This window comes from Brienomyrus brachyistius, chromosome 15, assembly GCF_023856365.1.
Source record: "Brienomyrus brachyistius isolate T26 chromosome 15, BBRACH_0.4, whole genome shotgun sequence".
In the NCBI taxonomy this organism is placed as follows: Eukaryota; Metazoa; Chordata; class Actinopteri; order Osteoglossiformes; family Mormyridae; genus Brienomyrus; species Brienomyrus brachyistius.
In genome coordinates, this window is record NC_064547.1 from 6891308 (window position 1) to 6919147 (window position 27840).

General features: G+C 41.6%; 1 protein-coding gene across 2 annotated transcripts in view; it reads left to right on the top strand.

The window, feature by feature from the left end:
- The window catches only part of zc2hc1a (zinc finger, C2HC-type containing 1A), a 170167-nt gene that overhangs the window by 131843 nt on the left and 10484 nt on the right, over positions 1-27840 (top strand). Inside the window, exon 1 of one of the 2 annotated variants that reach the window (XM_048976164.1) lies at positions 20025-20142. The exons of the other annotated variant lie outside the window; for it this stretch is intronic. The gene's annotated coding sequence lies outside the window, so the exon portion shown is untranslated. Of the gene's footprint in view, positions 1-20024; positions 20143-27840 lie in introns of those variants that run through there. 2 annotated transcript variants of the gene reach the window in all.

The following is a 27840-nucleotide window of genomic DNA, read 5'->3' on the forward strand; positions in this document are numbered from 1 at the left end:
TTACCCTCTTTCAGTGAGATTAGGCCCTGAGATGACTCCTGTAAAAACGACCCGAGGGCTGTGAGACCGTTCAGACTGAAAAACGCATTGTGACAAACACAGCTAGTAACCGACTGTTGGGAAAACTTATCGAGGCCTTTTTAATGTTACGCATTGAAATTTTTGCATCTTGCACATTTTTGTATTTTGGACAAAAAATTGGTCACACGGTCTCATGACTATAAGCATAAGGCTACCTGTGTTCCTGCCATAACACGATATATCACATACTGTATTGTACTCTTATTTTCACCCATTGTGCTGCCTCCATCTCAAATATGGCCACATAGAATTCAAAAATATAATAGAAATGTTTTACAGAATATTCATAATATATTGTTGCTGCATTTTGGCATAGATTACCACTTTCTGTATGCTACGTCGTTGTAGATCAAGAGAAAACGTTTTGCTCCACAACTATTGCAGCAAAAGTGATGGGGAGGTACCGTGGGGGTCCTCACATGAATTTCATGAAGTCCATCTATGTGCCCGATCTTCCCAAACATCTCATACAGGCGTTTTCAAGTTTTGATTACCTGTTTAATATTCCTGGTAAGAGACAACTAAAAATTTATTGCCCTTCAAAGTAATACAACCCTCTCCAAGGTTTCTCAGACTATAAATCTGTGTAAAATTACCGTTAGCTGATTGCTCTAAATAGATGGTCCAGTGGAAAGAACGGTTAGGCAATTACTTAGATATTTTGTCCTTGCCAAAATATAAACCTCATTTACATAATTTCAACCACCACTATAAAACATAAATCTGAAAAACACACATATCACGATTTAATTGCAAATGCCAGGTACAGGAAATGATTTATTTTCTTCCTATTTCATGTTCACCAGAAGACGAGAATAACAGTGTGTCATTTATTCTAACCATAATTGCACGAGACTCACAGATTTGAAACCATCTCCATAAAACATTTTTGGGAAAAGTACAGGACACTCTGGAAAATGGCATAAAAACTAATATTTCCAGACATTCTTAGGACAAATTAGCTGCCTAATAGGGAAACTTAACGTTAATGCACATTATCATGTATTATAATCTATAAATTATGCAAACAAATGCTTTAATTAAAATCGAATCAGCATTACTTCAGGGGCTGAACGTCAAGAGCCAGACGCAGGGAGTCTTTTGAGGTATCCAGACAAAAGGAGGAGGGGGAGGGAGCGTCCCTTGTGTCTCACACGCGGTGTGACAGCGTCCTGGGATGTCATCCGCATGCTCAATCAGAACCTATCAACCTCCGAGCGCATTCACCGAATTAGCATGCGCAAATGTGCGACAAACATTATCAATCGGAGCACAAATGAGGCACAGGTGACATCCCTTTCGCGATACCGGGGTTTGTTTCAGGATGTGCGTGTTTAGCGGGAGTTTTGCTGGTGCGGGGAGACGACAGCTGTCTGTGTGCGTTATCAAAGGCCTTTGATAATGAGTGAGGAAGACGTGGCTGCAAGGTGATGCAGAATCGTCACCCGGCTCTCAGCGCTGCCGAACAGCCTTCAGATCGAATCTTATCCCGCGTTACCTTTCATACGCAGTCATCCGCTTACGCGCCGACGATAGCTGAGACTCCCCTCCCCGCTCTAATTTCCCCACCGTTCCACCCACAAGACCCGCCTCTCCGTGCTGATAACTGAATTTTTGGCCTTGACTCTGCGGGTCCCGTAGCTTCTTGTGCCTCAAAGGAAAACTACTGCTGCTCCATCTATGTGGTCACACATCAAATGAAGGGGTGTCTTGAAAGAGTTTGCCTTTGCTTCCTGAAGTCTAATGAGTAATAGTGTAATACACAGAATCACACAAATTTAACCAATATAAAAGGTTGTTTATAATATGAGCTAGAAAAAAAAAGCATGACGGGTAAATGTTTATTTAGCCAGCTAAAGTTTGAGTGCATTAAGTACAAATAATTAAATAGCCAGTCTGACACCGTGATACATATCTACAGCTGTGGCACAATTATGGCACAATTTTTTGTTTCACAAATTTTTTTGCCAGCTTGGTACTTCCCTGTTTCTCATTAATGGAGGAATTATTCCTGCTTCATGGGACTTCAGACCTGATACAAGCTGTCCTAGCCGTGCACTTCACACCTGCACTTAATCTTTCCCGTTCTTTTTGAACGTCACTTGATGTCATCCTACAATTCATGAAACACTGTCGGATAACTTACCGGTCGTCTCTGGCATCAGGAAGTCACTTCCGCCCCTTTACCTGGCTGCTTTCTGGTCGTTCCCATCTTCAGTCATGAGTTAATACAAAACTCTGAAATCACAAGACATGAATCGAGAGTACTGTGGAAACACGGAGGATTGCATCTGTCCACATGTGAGGTTATGAATGTCAAATCTGAAAACTTCTCTAAATGAAGCCAGATTTATGGAAAACTATTTCCTTTCTTGCCCGCCACATTTCAGTGAATTTGGAGTTTTAAATGAGCACATCTTTCTCTGGTGTGTTATTCAGAAGGTGGCATCTACCAGTGACGTGAATCCAATCGCGATTTCAAGATTCTGAAAAAGTACATAATGGGGAGGAAAGGAATTAACTGACCGATCAACAGCGTGCATTTCTAACCACAGACACATCCCTGGGGGCCCGGGGAGGGGGGTCTCTTCCTGGACACAGGATGTGTAGGTGGGGGGGTGATTCTAGCCCTAACTGGGGTGCTGTCCGCTTCGTTACCCAAATGACCCCCTTCTCGCTCAGACTGCCCTGTCTCATGAGCTCCCTCGCTAACCAGTGTCCTGATTCCACCCACGCACACCAAGCCGCCCGCCTCCACCGCCCATCCCAACACCTGAAAATATCATCTCCTCCTAATACAGTTTCCCCTTTTTCCACGGAAGTGCTGAGGAAGCCAGTTTTTTTTTGGAAAGAGTGTGTGTTTGTGTGCGTGAGTCTCTTTTATGGGCCATTTATTGGGAACTATTAACACTTGTCTACGTGAAATCTGCTCCGAGAGAACAACAAGGCCGCGGCTGCAAACGTTGGTCTTTCACTTCAGGGCATCCGTTACCCAACGCGTCCGTACAAATCGGTTTACTGTGGCACCATGTTTAAATTTCAATGTCAATTATGCGCCAAGCCGCATTAAACAAATCAAACTGGTTACATATGATTATGGATAGTCATACGCAGATTCTGACAGAAAGTGGTCATTTGCAGGTTAACGGCTGTGGTTTGTGTTAAGTACAGGGCTGCGTGTGTGTGCGACTGGCAAGCATTTAACCGCTTCAGTGGAACGGGCCTGAAACACACACTGTTATTATGCGTCTTTGTATATTTATTTCATAATCGCCAGCGAGAACGAACTCCCCGCCGTCTGTACACATGGTTTACTTTTCGCTATGCGCTATCTGTGTCTGCTAAAGTCTCACACAGTGATGAATTATTGAGTATCGGTCCTGCCAGGAATGTTGCTATGAATTAGAGCTTGAAGCAGCTCCAACGTGCTGCTTGCGGTTTCGGTGCAGGCAGGAGGCCACTGCGCGGAAAGCCCACGTTTTAATTGTCGTCTGAAGAAACGTATTCAGAAGTTTTGGAACATTCTATCTGTTTATCAGATGTTCCAGCTATGGGCTTTCACCCATTGAGAGTTCCTCATAACTTAAAGGCAACGAGGCATCCCTTGTTCTGACCGGCTGGTTTTTCACTCCGCAGTCCCACCTCCCTGTCTCTCCGAGTCCGGCAACGTCTCTGGGAAACAATGGAGCCGCTTTTCCCGAGAGTGCAGAGCAGAAATCGGGTTAGGGGTCGAACGTCTGCTTGCAAAGAAGCTGCCAGGAATCACTGCGGATAGGGCTTGTCTTTTGAATAAAAGGGTGACTGATTGAGTCAGGTGGACGCCAACTATGGACGGACCGAGTCTTTCACATTGTCCGTGCCTTCATGCCTACCTTTCCTCCATTCCTCCATTCCATCTTTCATGAGTGCTTATGCAGTACAGCAGTGCTTGCCAGTCCCATCCTTAGGGACTTACAGACAGTCCACGTTTTTGCCCCCAGAGGAGCAGATTAGGAAACACTGTGGAACATGGTTACAAGGGGTTGGATGCTATCATTCAGAAACACATGGCATTCCTAAATAGATGCCAGCAGAGAGGAAAATTCAGGCCCAGAGAGTACAAATCCATACCAAGATAACCAGTTGAGAACTGTTTGACTGTATGATTATTTTTACTCAGCTAATTAACTGAAACAAAACCTTGGTCTGGATTTGTACTTTCTGGACCTGAACTTTCCAACTCTGGGTGCCAGTCTATTACAGGACTCTTCACACTCATACACACCAGCATGAGATGCCAGTTCAGCTAACCGCTAAAGTTTTTGGATTGTCGGAACAAACCAGAGTACCCAGTGAAAACCCAAGTGAATGCAAGAACACATTCCCATAATACACTTGGATTATATTTGTTATTATGTATATTTTACATAACCACCCACCATACCCTCCTTATTCCATTTTTCAACTATGACAGCCGCGATCAAGGCAAACATATGTAATTACAAGGAACAAATTACTTATAATTATGTTCCACCGAGCTGAACAAATCTGTTAATTTAAGACCGGCTTCATAGATTTGTTCAGAGGCGGCAACCCCAAATTGCTGTCAAATGGAGTAGTTTTACACTCTGACAACATGGAATGTCTTTCATTTTGCCTAGAATATCGCTCCATCCTTCACACAACAGAGACAAATGCCGTATTGTGTTCTGTAAATGTTGGTCCTTGGAGTCACATACCGCTTCAGGACTACCGGAGAATTTCAAGAGGGGAAGGCATTTCCGGTAGCATTGCTACTTTTTATTGTCAGGCCAGAACCATGAAGGTTTGGCTTGGTGATGTCTGAGAGTCGGCCAGGCAAAGGGAGTCCCGACACGACAAAAGGGGAGAGGAAAATCGTGTTTCCATTCCTTCAGAGGCTTCAGCTGGGAAGCTGGATTATTCATTCTCAAGGCACAATGAGTAATCCCAAGCAGGAAGCTGTATGACTCCGATCGCTGGCTTTGCTTGGTGCCAGATCATTTCACTCCCAAATGATTAAGAACCTATGGATGAATTTGCCCCGGTGCATTCATTTTAACTTCCTTTATGCATTTACGGAATGTTCCTGTGCATGTTTTAAACCTCCGGGACTCCTGCCATCAAACTTGTTATTCAATGAGTAATTGAGCTATAATCTACTATTTTGATCTCACAAAAGACTACCACATTTTTCCACTCTTTTTGTAAGTAACTGGCTGAAACCAGATAGATAGATAGATAGATAGATAGATAGATAGATAGATAGATAGATAGATAGATAGATAGATAGATAGATAATTTTGATATTTTTCAAGACATTTATGACATGAATATGTCATTTGTGTCTCCTTGACTTGTCTTATATTCCTCCACTTTTAGGGAATCCATTTTTTCTGCAGGATAATGACTTAAAAGTTGTCCTGAACTACCGTGAAGTAGAATGTCGCCAAGACATGTTTCTATTCTGCTTCACTCTCGATTCATTTTAATACGCACTGCAGAAATTCTGCAGATCGCAACGTTTCAGTGCGTGATGGATGCCCAGGGAAGCACAAAGTATGACAGAGAGGGAGAGATGGAGGAGAGCTATTGTGTTCCATTTTTGGGGGGAAAATGACGGATCAAATTTCTCTTTAACAATCGACCGATTTAACAAACCACATGTGGCTAACGACAGTGACAGAAGAGGGGCTTATTTCTGATCTGAATTTGAATAGCACAAAAACACGTCCAGAAGCATACATAATTACTGCAATACATCACAAGAGGAGTATAACGTTTAACGATAAAATATTGAAATCCTGAATATGACTGCAAATCATTTATCCGTGCCAGGCTGTCTGAACTGGTCAATAATCCTTATTTTCATAACCTAATAATTCCAGAAAACAGCTGCAACAATGTGCCCTCATAAAACCAAACACATAACGATTAAAGCTGATTCATCTACAAAACACGTGGTGATTAATTTCGATTCATTTATCTTGGCCACTGACAAGTTTAACTGTGGTTGGGCAGACATTTTCCTTAAGGTGTTACGAGTTACATCATACTGCCTGATGGCCTCATTCCACTTTATTTTTGCAATACAAAGAAATTGTGTCAACGGCACCACCATATGTACGACATGGGCTGTTGTGTTTGGGGGAAATGCAAAACAGGAGGGAGAGGAACGTCAGAAGTCCAAGATGAAGATCGGAGCTGAATGGCAGCGTCGTGGGAGGTGTGAAATCGCTGCGCTCCCACAATACAATTTTTGCTTTACGGGGGTGGCCCTGCTTCCGGTGGTGCTGACTCTGAGAAATTTGGCCAAAAAGCTTGGAACACACAGCGAGTGAGAGCAGGTTGAAAATTCCTCAGAGATTGGGACACGCACACATAAATTGACCGAGAGGGCCTTCAGAAAATTGTGGGGGGGGGATTGGGATTGGGGCGATTCGCCTCATTGCGTCCCGGGTGAAGCGAAGGTGAGTAGAAGCCGGAGGAAGCCGAGCGGAAATAGCGGGGGTCAGAAAAGGCCCTGTTGGGGCCGAGAGAGCCCGGGGGGATCGCACTCTTCTGGGCAGAATGGCGGCCTGGGGGGGCCACGAGGATAGCTGGCAATAGCTCCCGACTCTCGCTGCCTCCCCGATTACACATGTGGGGCAGCCCAGACCATAGCTACATTAGAACCAGATTTGGCGTCTGGCATCGATACCGGCGAGCTCTTAAGAGGTTACGGAGGGAGGAATGCGTCCGATGCATCTGGATGAATGAAGCATTAGCGAGCAATGTTCGGACTACCACGGGACCGCCGGCAGTGGGGGTCTCGGGCCCCCAGCTGGCAGCCACGATGTCGTGGTGTAGCGGGCCAACATGCAAGACGTCCAAAGCAAAGTGAATAACAGCGGGAAGCCATCAAAACAACAGTAAATGAAACAATGTGAACAGACAAGTGACAAGTGTGTTGATCTTCGCTGATGTACTCGTATATCACACCAATATTTATAATGTTAAAAAAGTGATAACCTATTGTACTAGGGAAGGCACATGCATTAGCTATGCTTTAGATAAACAATAAAATATAACTATAATAATTTTTATATTATAATATAATAAACGAATAGCCAGATATTCTTTTACAATATTTTTATTTTATTATCATATCTTATTTTTTTATTCACATTTATTCACTTGGTCAAATTTACTCTCAATCTTTTCCTAATTCTTTTATATAAACATCAGAGGAAAATTAAAAAGTTCATAGTTGAAGGCTGTATAAAAATATAATGACAAAATACACCGTACACATCCTAATTGAAAACTGATTGTTCTCACAGGCGCTAGTATTTAGAGGAATGTACCTGAAACGGCTTAAAAAGTTGGACATTTCCTGGGGAGTTTTGATTTATTTCCTTTTCGGAGAACCAAAAAAAAAAGCGACGCGATAAAGGAACTTTAATAGTGAAACACTTAAAAGCCATCAATCATCCCCCGCCTCACACGGACGCGATCCCCGGAAGAATACAGAACCGTGAACCGGCTTCTCTTCCTGACCGTTTTCGGAGGGACCAGTTTCACTCCGGAATCTGTGTTACTCAGAACTCGCAGGTGCATCAAGTTCATGCAATATCTACAAAAACTGGTTTTTGAAACTGTAGCATGGTTTTGACAAACCATTTTATTTATTATATTACAGTCCAGAAGCATGAAGCTTAGCGGCTGCATAATGAGGGGGGGGTCTGCTGAATTTTTGGCAATACAACAGCGCTCCCTGCTGGCACAGTTACGAATAGTTTAGCCTGTAAGGGTTAAAAAACGATATGTGTTTCTCACCTTTGGGCCGCGCGAAACGTTAATTAGAACCATAATGATTACTGAGAAAAGACGGGATTTTAATTCATATTCTTTCAACAGCCCTAACTTTCCAATTTTGAAGCCTACCGTCAAAAGACAAGATAATGTTATCCATCTAGACAAATATACGTTTTACAGTTAAACTAAGATCACAAGCTAAACAATTTTTTCTCAGCCTAAGGTTAATGGACCAAAAAAAAAGACAGGCAAACACATTCATCCGAAAAAATGTTTGGATATTATATGTCAGATGAACGTAACATTTAGTAGAGTATTAGCTCTGGGTTACAGGAAGATGCTGACCTCCATGACGTCATAATCAAGCACGTGTTCAATCTGTGTGATTTCCACATAATGCCTGAATAAACCTCTTGTTCTTTTGCAATTAGGAGATATGTTATTTGAGTTCTAGTTTGAGTGCATGTCATAGACATTTTAAGGTCATCAAAGTGTAAATGACATGAGGAGGACCAGTGTGTATAAAACACCAAAGGATATCATACCTTGTCACATTCAATGAAAGAAAATGGATTTGTATTAATGTTCATTCAAAGCACTGGTATTATATATTATACTGGAAACTGTCTTTAACCACAGTTATGAGGGTAGCGTATCCCACAGCCAGACAAAAAAAAAACGTAGCCATGTCTGAATACAAGTAGAGACTATGTTGTAAACCAGAAGTGCACCAGTGAAACAAATGAAGCAGTAAGCTTTTAATTGAGCACGTCACCTTTCTATACATCATTAAAGACGTACGAAACAGCCAGTGCAGGTTCAATCCCGCGTAATAATCATACCACAGTGGGTAGTGTCATGTCAGTTGGACATGTGAATGCAACAAAAACTAAGAGCAATAATCACACATTGTTTTCACATCTGTCAAAGGTCACAAGTTACAATTATGCAAAGTTTGACCTAAAATGAGCAATATGCTATAACAAAATTATATATATTTGTAACCTGGCAAAACCCGAATTATAATTTTATCATCTAAGTCTCTGCACTGCTATTTGTTTGATTTATGCATTTTTTTCTGACTTGACAGGTAAATAAGAAAAATTGCCATATTAACTGCTAATAAATATAAATAATATAGTAATTTGCCTGAAAATAATATTTTCAGGCTGGAAGGCTGGAAAGCTAAATCGATGCATGTATCACAGAAATTGCATACAGTGCTGCATTTTGGCGCTGCATTGGAAGGACTCATATATTAAATACTGCTGGAGGGAAATAGATTTTTTTGTAGTTATACATCCCACCTGGATTTTGGGGTCTGGAAAAATCTCATTGCAAATATTCTCTGGGAAAATTAGGTCTGGGGGGAGAAAAATAAAAGTTATCAGTTTGTGCTGAAATGGACACAGTACACAAGCTAATTTCCCGCTAAGTCCGATGCACTTATGTATGGGGGTATATTCACACATATATACATCATATTCAGTACTTATAGTCATATGTATGAAACAATGTCTTAGTTTACAGAGGGTGCTATGCATTTAAGAACAGCATTTGACATCATATTTGTTTCTTGATTTTACTTGCAATCAAGTATTGCAAATCAGTAATATTGAAAAAATAGTGTTTATTTTTGCAGTGACATACTCTCAATATCATCTATTCTTTAATCATACCTAACATGCTATGCTAGGGATAATAACATGAGAAATCAATATTTTCAGTATAATTAGGTCATTGAAGAAGATCCAGTGCCTAGTCGAAATGTACTGTAGATGGCGGTGAAGGTTGCTCGTAGTCTTCCCAGCTTATTCGTTGGCCGCTTTCTTCTTGGTCACTGTTCATCTCCACTCTCAGAAGTACCATCAGGCCGGTCACTGGACCAACGCTTTTTTGGGTGGGGGGTGAAGACAAACTGTCATGGCTCTGGTTCTGTGTCATACAAGTTGTCACCCAGGTTGACACTATGATTAGATATTTTATCCCATGCAGCAATAGCAGTTGGAGATGCTATTGACTATATGACTGTCCACGATGCTCTCGGGTTTGTGATGAGTCTGGAGCTCAGCCGAGGCAGTGTAGGGCGCAGGGCAGGAGTACACCCTGGATGGGATGCCGGTCCATCGCAGGGCATATATATATATACACATGCATTCACAGTGTGGGAAATTTGGAGGCGATAATTAGCCTAACTGGTTTGGAACTGAAGGAGGAAAGCGGTTGGCAGGGAGACCAAAAAGGGACAATTCCAAGGGCCCCTGAATGACAGTATCTCTAGCGCTACCTCTGCCTGGGGGAAACCCGTGCAACACCCTTGGAGTGGGACTGACATTCATCCCTCTAACCCTAGAGGTGCCTCCTTTTGTGGAGCAATTCTGATTAATTAAACACCTAAACAAACAAAGTTGGGCTCAAAGCAGTGAAGGATAACAAGCGCATGTCCTTAGTGATAGTGCCGCCCCCTCTGCCCTGCAGGGAATCCAGGGTAATGGCGAAAAGTTTCAACAACTGACAAAACTTTGTTTTCGCTCTCTTTCACCTACTGCCTACCTCTTCTTTTCATTTGATATATTTTATGTTTAGAAGCACACTGTAGAATAACGACAAGATTTCATCAGACCACCAAGGATATTTTTATAATAATGAATATATATATATATATATATATATATATATATATATATATATATATATATATATATATATATTTCTGTCTATTTCCTTTTCTCCATAAAAAGGCCCCCCTCCAACCTCATTACAGCCCCCCCGCCGTCATCTGCTGTCATAGTCTAATTACAGACATTCTTGATCTCGAAGATCAGGACAGTGAGACCTGCAGATGCCTGACTTGCGAGGACAACCCCATCCTGGGCCTGATCCACACTGTCTGCTCTCTGCATGCCTGACACCCCCCCCCCCCCCCCCCCCCCCCGGCTATCACCCCAGAGGAGCTGATCCTAGCACAAGCCGCACTTTTACTGTGGCCAACTCCACATCACAGCGGGCTGCGGGGCGGGCCAGGCGAATGTAGTCATTAGTGGGATCCACTCGTTAATGAGCGCGTGGGCTGCAGCATCCAGGCGAAATTCTCATTAGCTGGAAGGCCGAGCCTCTGTTGGGCATGAAAGAGAACAGTGGGAGCTGGCAAGCCGGAAGCCCGTCCCAGGCAGCACAGGGCACAGGGCTGGGGGGGCACTTTGGGCAGGATGCCAGAAACACTCACACACTACAGGCAGTTTAGGGGCTCCAATTAGCTTAGCCACATATCTGTGGGCTGTGGGATGGCAGCACGCGACATGATGAGAACATGCAAACTCCACGCACAGAGCAGAGGTGGGATTCTAGCCATGTGAGACAACACGCGACATGATGAGAACATGCAAACTCCATGCACAGAGCAGAGGTGAGATTTCAGCCCCGTGAGACAACACGCAACATGATGAGAACATGCAAACTCCATGCACAGAGCAGAGGTGGGATTCTAGCCATGTGAGACAACACGCGACATGATGAGAACATGCAAACTCCATGCACAGAGCAGAGGTGAGATTTCAGCCCCGTGAGACAACACGCAACATGATGAGAACATGCAAACTCCATGCACAGAGCAGAGGTGGGATTCTAGCCATGTGAGACAACACGCAACATGACGAGAACATGCAAACTCCATGCACAGAGCAGAGGTGGAATTCTAGCCATGTGAGACAACACGCAACATGACGAGAACATGCAAACTCCATGCACAGAGCAGAGGTGGGATTCCAGCCATGTGAGACAACACGCGACATGATGAGAACATGCAAACTCCACGCACAGAGCAGAGGTGGGATTCCAGCCATGTGAGACAACACGCGACATGATCAGAACATGCAAACTGCACGCATAGAGCAGAGACAGGATTCCAGCCATGTATGTGAGGTAAGAGTGACTTAATGCTGTTATGGTTACTGCTGCTGTTGCTCCTGTTCCTGCTACTGCTGGTATGGAGTGGAGGGCTTGGTTGCTTACCCAGATCTCTGTATGTGGTGTTTCTGTGTGTTTACATCTGCTTACTAAATACCTACGGCACAGAGAAATGGTGTCTGTAAACTGCCCATAATGTGTGAGCGTGTGGCCCCTGATTGGCTGGCATCCCGTTCAGGGTGTCCCCTGCCCTGTGATTTCTGCAATTGGTTCCAGGCCCAGCAGTGATAGATAAGCACTTACAGAATATAGATGGCTAACAATACTGTATGTTCTAATATATACACTATTCCAATGTTTCCCAATTCGGTCCTTGGGGACCCACGGACCTCCATGTTTTTGCTCCCTCCCAGCTCCTGGTAGATAGCTGGGGGGAGCAAAATGTGGACTTTCTCACAGGGAGCTGGGAGGGAGCAAAAATGTGGACCGACTGTGGGTCCCTGAGGACCAGATTGGGAAAAACTGCACTGCTGGTGTTCTTCCATAACTCTATATCTTGCTGCCACATGAGCAGACACATGTCAACTATGTTGGACTAGAATGCTCAATAAAATTCACACCTTGGGTGCAATACAAAAAGGTCTAAACATTGTCAACAAAATGTCTGACATTTTAATTTGTGGATTTAACCAAAGCTTTGTATAATATATTTTTAGAAGTGGCACACTTTATATTTTATTTATTTGTTGTAGCTCGAGCATAACATGCCATTTGCACGTTTTTTATCCAGCCAATTTTTTTTATAATTCTAGAAGTGGCGAGGTATATAATTTGAATAATTTGTTTTGACTTTGATTAGTAATTAAGATTGGTTTTTATGAATCGCCTCCTTATCGTGGTAGAGGGGTTTGGGTGCCCCTATGAACCTAGGAGCTCTGTTGTCGGGGGCAATCGCACCTGATAGGGTCTCCCAAGGCAAATTGGTCCTAGCTGAGTGGCCAGACTAAGTATGATTCATACTGACCCCTATAATGAGGAAAATGAAGGAGGATGTGACCCCGCCCCGATTGGGGAGACAGGGGCCTTGCCCTGGACCCAGACCTGGGATGGGAGCTCGTATGTGAGCACCTGGTGGCTGGGGCCCCAGCCATGGGGCCCGGCCAGTCAGAGCCCGAAGGGGTAACATGGGTTCGTCCCCCTGTGGGCCCACCACCTTTATTTGGCAAAAGCGAAATATTATAATACTGTAGCATCGCAAACACAAAGCTGTACAAAGAAGGAACCATCACTGCAACAACACAGGGATCCAGAAATTTAGTCACTACATGTCTCACTCTCATCCCCTCAAATTCAGTGCACTCTGATGTTCGATGGCTGGACGTCTTTATCGTAAGCTAGAGTGGCACTTCAACTTGGCTCAGGTACAGTATCGTTTTGAGCCCCTATAGTACCTGTGAACAGTGTACAATATACACAAAACATGATTTAGCTTTACAAGTATGCTAAACAACATATGCCAGGTCGCAAAAGGCCTGTACATCCCGCATGTTTACGTGATTTACTTCCCTGTGAAGAATAACCAATTGGGAAAAGAGACATTGAAAAGAAGAGAGCTAATCCGGAAAGGGTCACGAGCTAAGTACGGACCAATCGGAGCTCATTAATTAAGGCATAACAACATTTTTCATTTATGAGCGTCCACAGCAATGCGTTTACAGAAAGATTAGTTGTTGGAGAGCAGTGAAATTCTTCTCCGTTTCTGGGAAAAAAAGATCTGTGGAAGTGTGGACCGAAGGCTAAATCGGAAGATCTTTGTGCTACTAAACAAAAACATATTAGAGCAGGCAATCCCTAAGGCCACACACTGCCTTTGTTTTGCTAATTGAACTGCTGCCCTCAGATATGCTCAGGACTGGTTTTTACTTTACGTGAAAGTGGGTGTGCTGTAGTGCGACGATTGTGAATGTTCTTACTTCTAGTGTCTATGCCCCAGGTAACCAAGTACAAATAAACAAGAACTTTAACAAAAAATATTGCTTCTCAAACCAACTTAAATAACATAAAAACAAATTTCGTTTGCATTACTGTTGTTACCATAACTATAATATTGCTATACAATTTAGCCAAAGTAATGATTTGTTTATTTTTGACCCTCTTGTGCACTGCACTTGAACAATAGATAGAGCCAATAGCATTATTATGTTGCAACACTCTGTAGAAGCTAAGAAAGTCCAAGAACTTTCATTCAATCTCTAGAAATAACATTACTAAAACCTAAAGTAAAATATATAACAACTAAAAAGATTTACATTTTTAAAATAAAAATTAATTAAACCACACCGAAAACTATCCATCCATCCATTGATTTTCCAAACCACTTATCCTACTTGGTCGCGGGGGGTCCGGAGCCTATCCCAGAAGCAATGGGCACGAGGCAGGGAACAACCCAGGATGGGGGGCCAGCCCATCATGGGCACATTCACATTCCATTCACTCACACAGGCACACCTATGGGCAATTTAATAACTCCAATTAGCCTCAGCATGTTTTTTGACTGTGGAGGGAAACCGGAGTACCCGGAGGAAACCCCACGACGACATGGGGAGAACATGCAAACTCCACACACATGTAACCCAGGCGGAGACTCAAATCTCAACTCAAACCCAACAACTGCTTGCACTATTAGCTGGATATTCACTACAGTATAAGCTCAGCCTAGCTGTACTTATGTCTAGTGGTCTCCTTGATGGCATGAATATTTGCAATGTGCTATTTGTGTCACTGTACATTGTTTTGAACCAGAGTTGGTGCCACTGGGTGGCATTCGCGGGCCATGCCCCCTAAATGAGCCATTATGCCCCCCAAGCACAACCCACTAAGGACATTTTTATTTCAATTTTATTTTTTAATAAAGGTCTTTTTCCTAATACAAACAAGCCAATGTGCCAATCTCTGTCAGCTATGGAATGTCTGCTCATCCAACGCTTCATTTTTACCTTCACCAAAGGCTGGGTAGTATATTGAATTTTTATGGTATATCGATATACTTTCAAAGTGAGATATATGATGACACAATATGTTTTTTATCAATATACTTTTATTGTACGTTAAAATTGTCAGGCTCTATTAAACAGATGGAGAAAAGGAAGTGTGAAGAATCATTGCTACTTCATTCTGTTTTAAAACAATGACAAACTTTTCACTGGTTGAAAAAATCGTAATTTGCGATATTTGTTTTATTTTGTTGAAGAGTAATAAGTCAAAATAAGGGACTTTCCCATTATTAAGCGCAGTTTCTGTGCTTGTCGGGCTTGTTTTTGGAGCCAGTTGCCGAATAGGTTTTAGATTAAAATTTTAGTTTTTTGTTCACAAACACTGAAGACAACGTCAATGTCTTTTAAAAAGCGGTTTGTAAACATAGTGAAGTGAAAGGGCTTTATGTGGAGAGTGTTTTATCGGACCCATATAAGCATAATTTATTGTTCGCTTTTTTTTTTTTGAGACTTCTGTGTGTAATGCTGAATATGTCAGTACTGAATAGTTATTGCTGTATGTTTACACACAGGAAAGGAAAGCTTGTATTCACATTTCGTGTTTAAAAATGTTGGTGACATCTCACATGTGGCTTTGACTTAAAATGAAACATGTAGGCTACTTTATAGAAAATACATTCAATATATTCGCCTAATAATATCGAGTTATGGGGTGAGTTTTGTTTTGAGTCCACATTGCCCAGATGTGCGTGTCACTGTTCCACGCGTCTACCATGGAAATCTTGGGCCCCTCTGTCAGACCTGCACTGGCACCAGCACCTGCTTTGGATACTAAATGTTTAAACATTAATGGACTTCAAATTTATTCTAAGCTTAACGGTATACATTTTACAAAAACCCTCATCACTTTTTTATAGTTTAAAATAATTTTACAGTGTTTGTGAAACTGTTGCACATATTTGAAATAGATTACATCATTTGTTTATAGGAATCAAGAAGGATCTGACTTTATTTGTGCACTTTGGGGATTTTATAAACATCTTTATTAATTCTGTCTGAATGAAAGCAGCTGCAATTTTGTAATTCTGCCTGGACTACGGAGAGTGTTTTTTATGACACATGACAAGTACCTTCAGAAACGCTGACCCGAGTATTGGTTTGATTTTCAAAAGACAACTTTAAAAATTCAAAATCCATTGATCCGGCAACATCAAGAGAAAGATACGAATTCTTGACTGCCCTTGTGATATGATCCTAAAAGACTGGGGAGCTTAACATATAGGCCAAAACCTGATTTTCCAATATGCTTTTACATGTTAATATCTAAAAAAATGTGCCCATGTCATCATATGCAATTGCTTGGGGCCCCCAAGGTAGAAGGGGGCCCCTGAGGGCAGTCGATTGCATAGTACTTTGCAATGACGAATTAGCTTTGTTTGTGTATTCTGTTTTTACAAACATGAAAATGAAAGATTTTTGTGTCTTAAATTCTCTTTGCATATGTTTTAAACTTGGACTTCACACTAAAATAAAACAATATATTTTGCCATGTCAGAGGAGGGTGAGCTGGGGGGGCCCCATGGTAGTGTTTTTTTTGCCTTGGGCCCCTAGAGTCCCTAGAATGGCTTCTGTGTATAGCGGTATATCATTGTAGGACCTGTCATCCTGTTTGCGTTTAGTTCTTACAGAAATCCTTGGCTCGCAATAGACATAGTGCAACTAAGTTTCTATATTGGCTCATTGTGCTGAAATATTTGAGAAATAACTAGGGAGGGCGAAACAACAGAGTGGAAACAAGCGAGACTGACAGCCAATACCATGACGGTACTTCATCTCGAGCCGCCCAGAACACGAGCAGCCAATTGTGAATTAGCGATCACCAAAGGTTCACAAAAAAGGAATGGATTGACTTCCAGTGACTAGAGGCCAGGAATTTCGTAAACACATATGGACAGAGGCATTTGTGGTTGTGATACTTTAGGGACCATGCAGCTTAATTCCTCATCGGTCTCTGTAGCGCCATTCCAGCTGCGTGCTGTTAATGCGTAGAACTGCAGCACACGTTATTTTTTTAGCACTTCTATCCGAAGCAACGTATACATTTGAGAAAGCTGGGTCAGCTAGTATCCGGTAGCAATCACGATTAACAGCCTTGCTCAATGTGCGAACATTGAAATCGCTACTCACTAGCCCAGCCCAGGATCTGAACCAACAACCTTCTGATCACAGCATCCTAACCCTCTGAGCTACACTGATGGATAAAATAATACTCAATGCATAAGTGAAAGCATATGCGCTCATGTAAATCCTTATTTATACATATTTTGGGTTTCCCCGATTTAAGAAGGTTAATGTAAAGAGCCCTCAAGGTGTTATTTTATAAATTGTTGAATACGATGTCACTCAAAATACATTTTTGTGAACATAATGATGCATTGTGTGGTAAAGTATATTTCAGGCCATATGTGAGGGTAAATAAGCACATGGGGGAAAAAAACGTTATTCATAGAATAAGCTGCCTGAACAGGCAGACTAAGAAAGTAATACTCAAAATCACCACAAAGAGGAGACATTTTCCACAGTATTCTTTCTATTCATTTCTTTAACTTCAGTTTTAGATTAACAAGATAGTTCTTTGTTTGGTAACAAACATTATATTGAACACAATAATACAACTTAAGGCTGGAGAACATATTTCAAAAACCAAGAAAAAAAAATACAAAAACTGGAGTGAACAACTGTACATTTTGGAAACCAATGTACATTTAATCACTGAATTTATTTTATTCTGTAAATGGGGGGGGGGGAATAACATTTTCTCCACATATGTACAGCAAACACAAACTTTTAAATGAATGAATATTTGTTCAAACCAAACGCAAATTAATAGTTTAGGAAGCTAGTAACTAAAATAAAAAAATCCATGTGCTTTTATAAACATCACTATACAGTATATTAATACTGGGTCAATAAACAGAAAATATGCCGTTTTTTTACAAGCAGACAGTATGAGTAAATTAATAAATACTTTTCAGATCAAGGAATTCCAGCACTAAAAGTTGGGGGAATTTAGGTAACAAAAATGCCAGACATTCACACTCGCGTAACGCAAAAGTATTGCATAATAAGGATAATCAGTCATCCACCCATTTAATGATCGTTCATCAACTGCTGTGCCTGTTGGTTCTTGCGTAATTTTAATGAAGGTGACATGCATAGTCTTTCTTGAAGTATGCAAAAATAATTAATCTTCACAGCTACCATCCAATACAAGGTCTTTGATGCCATGAATCAATTTCAGCAGGGAATTTAATATGGGTGAATTTCGAGATTCTCTTTGATTCACGTGTCCACTAACATCACAGCCAGTAGAAATGGGCTTGTCTCTTAAGATTCTGCTTTGATGTCATGAGATGCAGCATAGCTTGCGACTGAGTAAAGTGCGGTCTTAAAAGTTAATCATGTATCACAATCAAATCACAACATACAGCTACACAAGATTCAAAAACGATGAGCTATCCCTGATACAAACAGCGCAACTCATAACAGAGGGAAACAGTGGCAGTTTCTGGAACAAGACAGTACGTAAACATGATGGATACTAACCCGGGGCGTTGTTCCTTTGACATTACAGTATGTCCAATACGAGTATGTTCACTTGAAACGATTTATAAAAAAAAGAAATATGAAAAGAAAAAAAATAAAGTGTTTTTGGCCTTACACGCTTGGCAGTTGACCGTCTGCTCCATATGGCCCCATTGCTGTTACCGAAGAACACTGGCCATATTCTACAAAATACAACAAAATTATAAAGTGACCCTTTGTAGGTTTAATAGTCGGCTCCTTAGAAATGTGGGAGGTTGGGTGCTGTGAGGAACATTTAAGTATGCAGGTCAAGCTTAATTTTTTTTACAAAAGCGCTGTCACCGTGGACGATTTCTCAAATACCTGCGTTCTCACCAGCACCAAAATGTACAATGAGCCCCCTCCTCCCCCACCCCCCCACCCCGGAAGCTGATCCGTCAACAGGAACAACTTGGATCAAACCTGGATGTTGATGTTCCCTACCTCAGCTACTGAGATGACACTGGGCTGCATTTCAACGTCGCTGCCTACGAGGTTGGTGACCCCTCCCTCACCCATTATTAAAGACACACTCATTTCTGCCCAAAACGGATCGTATGCTTAAAGCCCGTGCTTTCTGGTGCCACAGGAAACCCAGGCACCCCTTCCTCCTCTCAAAGCTCCCTTCAGAGTGTTGTGTGCGTTCCCTCTTTCGGTGGTTGACTCCAGGGCCATTCAGCACCCGGCACCCTCTCTGGGACTCAGGCCTGGTTGTTGTTAATTGCTGCTTTGCCCTCTTTGGACTCCTGTGCTGGATCTGTGGCAGGGCCAGGACACTGCTCAGAATCATCGCCTTCACCTGGGAAAAGAAAAAAAAAAAAAAAACAGGATATGACATATTAGAATAAAACAAAGTTAGGAAACATGAGAAATTTTCCTTTCGGCGTTAGCCTCACAACACCAGCAAGGACAGCCAGCAAGAAGGATGTCACTGCAAATAAAGAATGACCACACATAGGTAGGACAGTTCTCTGGCAATATTGAGGAGTGGTGTGCATTGTGAAACAGGTACCTACTGTACATTCAGAACATAAATTATTCCACTGCAGAGGAGTCAAAGGAGTATACTGACTTCTAAATGAATGTGTCAGATAATGGGAAGACATTTCAAATGACCAGCAAACAGTTTTTAAGGGTCAAAAGTCATTATCCCTGTCAAACTATAGTTATAGCATCAAACAATTCATTTATCTGAAATTCCTGAAGTGTGTACTTAAAAGATCCACTATGTGCAAACAAAACAAGTCTGTTCTCCGCTCTAGCTGTGACTCAACAAATCACATATTTACAAGCAGCCAGCTGGCTAGCTCTTCTCGTCATTCTTATTTACCTCAAACTCATTTTTAAATGTCAATCATATGCAATGCATCATATTCCGATACCTTTTGGGGCAAATTCCAGAGCAGGAAGTCTGGAACTGGTAAAATACGAATCCCTCCATTTCCTTCATTATGTAATTTAGTTCATTTATATTTCTGGAACTCATAGCTATTTATCCAGAATTTTCCAGATTTCCGGGTGTTCTCAGGGAGTGTTGCTTCACAGCACGAGTGTTGGGTCGACTTCCTCCCCCACTCCATCTCTTTGTGTCATGCAGGAATCTTCTGGCTATGCCAGGTTTCCATTGCAATCCAAAGACATGCAGTGAATCCAACTACATTCTCGAAATTGCTTGGATTTTCGGACAGAAAGTCTACTTAAAAAAGACGCCGGAGAAGTGGTTTTTAATTGTTGCCCTGCAAAGGTAGGACTGGTCATATTTTGCTGTGTTTGGCTATAACAGTCTCTGCACGTTTCAATGGCACCCCAACAGGAAGAGTAACACTTAAGGCCTTACCGCAAATTCCATATCTCTGTCATCACTGGCTTCTTTCAACATGGACTGACTCACTAACACTTATTCATCAACTGAGCTTTTATATTCCTTGCATGTATCTGGATATTCGCTTTTATACTGAAAGTGTAATCTTTGGTCATTGGATCATTTTTCCCCTTTGTTATGCACCAGGTCCTGGAGTTTTTAAACGCTGCATTTGTGGTACATGTTACACATAATAATAGATTTACATGATTTTATGCGGTTAGGCCAATCTATAACCCTTCCAAAATACAACCAAATAAATAAACTAATTAAGCAATTTTACTTCAAAGGATCTACAGCCTTGTACTAGCATAAATATCCAGCTGCATAACAACGAACGTTTCAAATACAGATCAGGCAAGTTAATAACTTGACTGATTTATATAGACATACCACCTCTGACTAACAGGTATACCTGCCAATCAAATCCACACATAGGCATTAGTGTGCGCGTGCATACGTGATCTACCCGAAGGAGGAAAGGGAAAGACGGGAGGTGAGAACGACGCGTACGGCATGGGTGGAACCGTTTCACAAAGTTGTGAGGGTTCCTCCGCAACATTCTTACAGTTTTGTAATTGCGAAAGCAATTAGCGCAGGGCTCTCACGGGAATCCCGCGTGCGCGCTGGCAGGCGTCCGCGACACCGACTGTAAAATATACGATCGCAAAGATACGATGATTAATAGCGTGTTATGAAATCACCAGATGCCAATATGCGCCGAGGCTGCCAGGTCATTCCCGCATAACGTCGCCCCGGTGCAGGAAGCGGATCGCCGGTGCGTTTGTCGGTCGCCCACCTGTTTTATTGATGTCGATCTTAGAGAGCGTCTCCGACACGCCGCCGTGGTCCGGGTCGCCCGGGTCGCCGCGGATGTCATGCAGGGCGTTGCGCCTGCCACTTCTGCCCGAAGCGATGAAGTCCTCATAGGTCGATTCCACATCAGTCATCGCTGACACGTTTCAACATAGCAGGGCCTGCAGAGCGGGCATTGAGCGCATTATAAGGAGTCTGTCTTTAAAGGTTTATACAGGTATAGGTATATAGGGTATATATTATGTTTCAGTGCCATTTTAAAGCATATTTCTGAGGTATACAATGTCAGAGGAAAAGTATCAATTTGTACCACTGAGGGTACAATTACTTACCCTCAAGGGACTGCCAATTGTACCCTAGGTAAAAGTGCGTTTTAGTCTAATTTAAGGTACAGAAATGGACTCAAAGAATGACATCATGCAAGCATTTAAAGACCACTGTACAAACATAATCATATGGCAGGTGAAAAATCATTATTTAGAATTTAGCGATCAGTGGTCATTGTTGATACACCACAATACAAAATGTGACAATATGTGACGTAGCAGGGGGCAGCTAATTCAGCGCCCGGGGAGCAGTACCTTGCTCAGGGTACCTCAGTGGTGCCTTGCTGGTCAGGGATTCGAACCTACAATCTTTCAATTACAAGTGTGCTTCCCTAGTCATTAAGCCACCACTCCCCATTATAAGATGGGTGTGTTGAGTGTGGGGAATCTGGGGAGAAATGTTGCATGGACTTTTAAATTAAATGAGACATATTCAGGTTTAATACAGCTGTTTGTATGAACAGGACAAGACATTTAAAAATGTTAACTATTTAAGATGCCGAAAGTGTTTAAAATGCTTCCCTCGTCTGACCGCAGAGGGAGACATTTCTCACTGAAAAAGAAAAGCCATAAATTCCTTGGAAACGGACAGAGAGCCAGGATATAAACACTGGCAAGCAACTGGGGTTATCAAGGGATATGGGGGATTGGCTTGGCCAAGCTTGCAGTATAATGCTTTGAATATTTTTTTTTATGACAATTGAGTAGCAGGCTGTATTTACTGCACTACATCACAGATCTGTCAACCCTGACCAGGATAAATGGATGGATTACACAGCAGTGTATTCAGATTGACACTGTAACAGTGCAAGCCTGTTCCACTCCACTTGATGTGTCCATTTTTGGTACAGGCTCTTGGTCATCCTGGAGCCTATCCCAGACAGGCTGGGGACACCCCCGAATGGGATGTCAGACTACTGCAATACACACACACACACACACACACAATCACACACTAAGGGTAATTTTAAAGACATCCAATCAAAATGAGGGTAATCACCAATATAAAACATTTGTACTGACTCTTGGCTAAAAGACAAACCCCGTTTCCCCAAAACAGGCAACTCATCTGCTCATTCCCACCCCACAGCCGGTTAAGCCTAGACGCTAAACAAGGACCCCTTTCCGCCCTCACATTCCCAGGTCACATAGTTCGGCATATTTCCTCGACTGGAGCAAGCCCCACCATGATTTACTAAAAACACAACCCATGAACACACACTTTACATTCCTCCTCTATTCAATTAATTAAACTGTGCATAAAAATCCAAACTAGTTTACTCCATTTGTGAACAACAGAGTAAAATAAAAAAACATCCACAGAACAAAATACCCAGAAAAGAGTTTCCTGCCTAATTTGTGTTTCAAGGACATGGCATGGAGTCGTATAGCTGCAAATTCCACTAAATCAGCCTGGAGAGAAGTGCTTTCCCCAGACAGAAAGTGGTACCCAGACTGTGGCAGATTCCTCTCAGCACCATAATTACAAGCAAACACAACCTTCATTATGAGACAGTAACAGCTGTAGGTGAGACTGGAGGCGTCTGGGAAGACAAAGATGACCTCTTTTCATTTGTGGTTTTTTTTAACCATTATAGAACATAATCTGATGCACCTATAAGTTTTAAGCGATAAAAGCCTGAAAAATGGTAACATGGCAAGAGCAGCTTTCAGTAATTATTTTGTATTTATGGTTAAAAGTTACTACAGGTAAGCGTTAAAAGTAAAATGTGCAATTCTCGAACCATAAAGCCAATCCCATTTCAGTACAGAGATCATGCACAGTAGAGTATACAGATTTCCAAAACCAAAAGACAAAATGGTTTAATCAATAAATGCTATTCAACATAGCATATTGAAAAAATCCTACAGAGAAACCAGTGTCTTATCTCTATGTACCAAAGAGTGCGGAACTTTAACAAAAGCGATCGCAAAGAAAGCCCAGCTTCAAGTGGCCTTCCAGAATGAGCCAACAGTGAGCCAACACACACACACACTTACACATTTTATAGAGATCCTCCAGCACCATGTTAAAAGCTCAGCCCTGGTGCTAGTAACTTACAAATAACTACTACCCATTCGCAAATCTTCTGGAAGTGTGTCCTTAAGTCCATGCATATGCTTCTGTTTCCCACAATGCAAAGTCCCGGGTGCTATTTTTGGCAAACGACATTGCCCTGCCTCAGGGTCGCTCAGCTGTTACCCTCAACGTGTTGTCATTCAGCTGGAAAACGCTGACGAACTAGATAGCTTCAAAACAGGCTGTAAACACACTAAGAATAGTTCATTGTTTCATACAAAGTCTAATGAACTGTCGCCGCATAGTTAGAAGTCCATAGATATGAATATGAATCTATGATAGAGGTGTGGTTCTGTAATGTCGCACTTTTATAGGGTTTGTCACTATAAATTAGCTTGGAAAACTATGGCAGGTTATTGTGGACATGCACGTTCTATTGCATTTGGGGTTTCAAACATGTCTCAGGACAGGTGATTCAAATTTCCAGGGTATGACATTTTTCTAAGAAGGCTTCATTCATGCTCATTGGCACGCTGTGCGACAAACTGTGTGCAGACATTTTTAAATGGTATTGAGAAAAATTTTCTATGTATTTCCTCCAAGCCTCAGCATATCATAGTTAATCTGTCAAATAGTATTTTTTTAAGTGTCTTTCACATTAATATTTCTATTCTGTTTATCTGTTTTTCTTGCACTGTGACCAACGTGTTTATGTTGCTAAACATGCATAAACCTACCACTGTTGAGTAAAAATATAATGAAGGCAGTGCACGTTAACAGAAGGGTGCACCTTTCCACTCCATCAGACCAATGCTCCTACTTGTCCTACACCTTCACACAATGTCTCTACAAATGACTAATTCTGAAAACACATGATCTGATTCTTTCCTACTCTTCTGATCTGTTCCAATCCAGCTTTGATTTTTTTAAGGAAAAAGCTACCATTCCAAAATTTCTGTGTATGAAATTTCAGGCCTGGCAAACGTTTGGAGATGGTGTAGCTGGGAAAGAAAACCGCTGTGTGGCAGAACTGCCTCTCACATCTCCAGGAAAAAGGGAAAACACACAAGATTTGGAGGAAAAACCGCACGTCTCACAACACACAACTGACTAACTACAAGTGGACTAGAGCAGAAACTGTAAATAAACTGAAACGTTTGTGTACATGCAGACTTTGTTGGGGATGGTCAGCTGGTGGTTGCCATGTATCTCTGGCGAAAATAAATAAAACAAAACAGCAAACAATAAATTTATTACTTGTCAACAAAGAGACAGGACAGATCGTTCTCAGCCCACAAACCAAATGAGATCTCCAAACAAGGAAAGAGTGATAATTGTTAAACAGCCTGCGGGGTGGAGCAATTTGCAAAATCAGAATGTGGCAATATTCGGTTTAGGAACACTTCTGTTTTTCACCATGGACACCCCTGGAGTTATGAGAATGGCATCCAGGCTAAAACATGCATAGTCATTTCCATCTGTGATCAGGTTCACACGTTGCTCCCGGAAGGTTAAAAAGGGGAAGAGAGGGCAGTGGTTTCACCATGTGAGAACCAAATGAGCCTTCCGCCCAGCACTGTGTCAAGGCCGATCCACACCAGGCCCTCGTTGCATAATGTGTACCAGCCACACACACACATACCACAAGTCATAATGTCAGTTTGCCTGAAAACATCAGGTGAATGTCATTTGTTAAATTTGCTAAATATGCACAGGCAAACCCTTTACTGAAAGGGAACCTCTATGGAACGTCACAAGGGCTGCTTTGCCTGCAAGAGCTTTAACACTGGTCCGATTAAGAGACCAAATGAGATTAGAGACCTCTGTCTTGTCAGACTGCCTGGTTTGCTATCAGGTCTGACATTTCAAAGGAAAATGTTCATCACCATATTACAAAAAAAAGCATTTTCCCTCTCAAAAGAGAAACTAAATTTAGGGCAGGTGTGTTTGTGAACACAAGGAAAGAAATGAAAGATGCTTCAAAACTGTAATCCAAGAGCTTATATTAGAAGAACCGTACAATAAAAATTAAAATAATTTAATATTTCAAGATTAACTGGTCGGTTCAAGACTTTGGCCCTGGTCTACAAGCAGAATAAAGGCTGCTATGCATTTATCTAGAAGATCTCACCATGGACATCAGCATTAGCCCTTCTGCACCTTCCAAATTTCACACACTTCAAACCACCAGACAACTAAATTAAAATTTTCAAACCATTAAAGCAACAGCGACTCTGCATTCTACTAGCTATATATCACAGAGGTTCAGCCAAGGGAAGCAATACAATAACGATTTGTACTAACATCTATAAAGTATTGTCTGTTCTGGGCAACATGTCTAAACTTCCACCCTCTGTCTTAGATTGTCTCGTGGGCTTGCCAAACCTTTTTACCGGGTTGACCTAAAAATGACACTGAAATACACACCCAGAAAGGTGCACACATACGCTGGGTTTATTCTCTACGGGAATGCCACGAAAGTGTTTCATGTCCTTCTGCAAATTTTGCTCCAAAATATCTCATCAATGAAGAAAACAGTCATGATAACAATACTAAAACTGACTATTTTTGATGCGTAACAAAACCAACTACTCTGTTTCAACACCTTTCAAAGAAGGCCAAACATTGTTTCTGCTTCATTTGCTTCTGCGGACTAGACTCTCACAAGCTACATAGTTACACTAAGATTGTAGCTAATTCTATTAGCCCTAATCTCAGACTTGTTAAAATGTCATTGTAATACAGCGTCCGGCATTTACGGGCATTAATGAATAACAACAATAAAGACGTATTTTGCCAAATGTTTTCATCTCTTGCCGAAAGGCCACACGAATAATTGCATTTGAATAAATTGTACCAGCTGTTGCAGCTCAGGATTCGCAGAATATCGCTGCAACACAGCTAAGCCTATCTAGATCTATCCTTTTGCATGGTGTCATACAGGCGAATTAGTTATTCGTAAAATTTTATCTAAATTACACCTTGATGGTAAAACATTTGATTCACGAAAAAAAAAATCACGCAAATAAAAAAGCAGTGGCAAGCACTGCGGGCGACTGTTATTCTTGCTAAGTGTCGGTTGCTGCTGTTGTGGATTTATGTCAAAGGAAACTGTATAAATCGACGCGAAATTAAACAGGCAGACATACAGAGACGCAGAGAAACGCGTTTTGGTGTAGGTAGCGGACATAGGCTCTGATCAGATAAAAACCGGAGGCTCTTGAGCCTGACGATCGCACGCCAGTAGGATGTTTAACACAAGCAATCTCGCAAGCGTTACATTTGTACGTGCGCTGCTTACCTTTAGTGCTATGTCGAAAGCTTTTATTTTAAATCACGATTTAAAATATGCTTTAAAGAAAAGGGAAAAACGCCCATTTTCTTAACTGAAGCGGGAGTCTCATTAACTCCCAGCGCCAGCCATTCCAGCTATGATGTCACGAAGGGATTCCAGATTTTTTTCCCACGATGGGGGTGGGGGTCCCGATCAATCCTGTTACTTACACGCCCAACGTTAATCTTTGGAAATAATTAAATTAACGTAAATATTTGCAATATACATCTATAAGTGTATATACATATAAATTGTCTAAAGGAAACATTAACACGTACTGTCACATGCTAATTATCCAATATAGCAATACATTACAAAACTGGTAAATTTCGATCATTTATAAATTTTATATATTTTATATTTTCCGTGTTTTTCGTGTTATATATTTGCAATCAAGTTTCTATGTGCAGATTTTGTTTTGATGCATGTAACACGCCTTAAATGACAGCATTTCAAATAATGTACTTCATGCAGTATGTGTCATGAGATATGGGGTATAAAGTATTAAAGGAACCACGGATGATCTTAAAATTGACAGATAAGAACGACAGATAAAGAGCTTGTGGAAACGATATGGTTAGAAATTCATATATTTAGGCCTATATGCCTACTATAGCTGCTCGTTTCGCTCTGTTTTGTCATAATTTGCATATTTTCCTAGCTTTTCCAGTAGTTTGAAAAGGCTATGAAAATAGCCAAATATAAGCCGTGAGGTGGGAAAAGCTTAACAGTATCATATTATGTTTTGTGCAGTTTGACATATGACATCATTTCCACATTTGCCAAATTCCCCCTTCATATCCAGCGCCGAATATACAGCCATCATTGTCCTCTCTCTACTCCAGAGAGCTATTAAAATTACAAATATGCAGTGAACAAATTCACCATTTGATAGTGGTCTGCTTGTCACAAAGCTGCTGTGGGTTTACAGATGTGCTCAAGCTATACGAGTTCCCGCGTGAAAGCCCCCTTTCAAGGGAGAACAGGCTGCTAGTATCGTGTCCAGATAAAGCTTCCAGATTGAAAGTTGGGGGGGGGGGGGCGGCATCATAATGCAGATGTCTATTTTATGCGGGATGTGAGTT